Source organism: Coturnix japonica, unplaced genomic scaffold (genome assembly GCF_001577835.2).
Source record: "Coturnix japonica isolate 7356 unplaced genomic scaffold, Coturnix japonica 2.1 chrUnrandom575, whole genome shotgun sequence".
NCBI lineage: Eukaryota > Metazoa > Chordata > Aves > Galliformes > Phasianidae > Coturnix > Coturnix japonica.
The window spans coordinates 1-1446 of record NW_015439949.1 but is presented as its reverse complement, the minus strand read 5'-3'; the positions used below and the strand labels follow the sequence as shown (position 1 = coordinate 1446).

Here is a 1446-nt window from a genome sequence, read left to right as displayed (position 1 = left end):
GTTGTGTAGTTGTGTAGTTGTATCATTGTATCACTGTTGTGTAGTTGTGTAGTTGTGTAGTTGTATCACTGTTGTGTAGTTGTATCACTATCTGACCTCTCCCCTCCCCCCATAGGAAGGTGCTTCCGGACCCACAGGACTCGACGCAGCAACAACACGACAACGACCAGCCCCACAACCACGGTCACACCCCATAGAGACACATAGAGACCCCATAGAGACCCCATAGAGACCCATAGAGACCCTATAGACCCCATAGAGACCCATAGAAACCCCATAGAGACCCATAGAGACCCCATAGAGACCCATAGGGACCCATAGAGACCCCATAGAGACCCATAGAAACCCCATAGAGACCCATAGAGACCCCATAGAGACCCCATAGAGACCCATAGAGACCCCATAGAGACCCCATAGAGACCCCATAGGGACCCATAGAGACCCCATAGGGACCCCATAGGGACCCATAGAGACCCCATAGAGACCCTACAGAGAACTATAGGGACCCATAGCACCCCATAGAGATCCATAGGGACCCATAGAGCCCCACAGAAACCCCATAGAGACCCATAGAAACCCCATAGAGACCCATAGAGATCCATAGAACCCCATAGAGACCCACAGAGACCCCATAGAAACCCCATAGACACCCCAAGAGACCCATAGCGCCCCATAGGGACCCATAGAGCCCCATAGGTCCCCATAGAGATCCCCTAGAATGCCATAAATACCATAATGGAACCCCGTAGATCCCATAGGGACCCCACAGACCCCATAGAGACCCCATAGAGACCCATAGAACACCATAGAGACCCATAGAAACCCCATAGAGACCCATAGAAAACCCCATAGAGACCCATAGAAACCCCATAGAGACCCATAGAACACCATAGAGACCCATAGAAACCCCATTGACCCCTATAGGCCCCATTGACCCCATAGAACCTCCATAGACCCCATAGAGCTCCCACTGACCCCATAGAGACCCCAATAGACCCCATAGAGCCCCATAGAGCCCCCATTGACCCTATAGAGCCCCATAGAGCCCCCATTGACCCCATAGAGCCCTTATTGACCCTATAGAGACCCCATAGAGACCCCATTGACCCTAATAGACCTCATTGACCCCATAGAACCTCAATAGACCCCATAGAGCCCCATAGAGCCCCCATTGACCCTATAGAGACCCCAATAGCCCCCATAGAGCCCCATAGAGACCCCACTGACCCCATTGTCACCCCACAGCCACCCCCACAGAGCCGTACGAGAACGTCCCCGATGTGACCCGACACTCCCTGGGTGAGTCCCTGCCCCATAAGTTCCCCTATGTGCCCCATAACTATCCCTGCCCCATAACTATCCCTGCCCCATAACTAACCCTGCCCCATAACTATCCCTGCCCCATAACTATCCCTGCCCCATAAGTGCCCCTGCCCCATAAGTGCC

General features: G+C 53.0%; 1 long non-coding RNA gene across 1 annotated transcript in view; it reads left to right on the top strand.

Moving 5' to 3' along the window:
- LOC107307386 overlaps positions 1–1310 on the top strand; it is a 27850-nt gene extending 26540 nt beyond the window's left edge. Inside the window, exons 6-7 of the long non-coding RNA XR_001552390.2 lie at positions 116–183; positions 1246–1310. This is a non-coding gene — a long non-coding RNA (uncharacterized LOC107307386). The remainder of the gene's footprint in view (positions 1–115; positions 184–1245) is intronic.
- Positions 1311–1446: the final 136 nt, after the last annotated feature.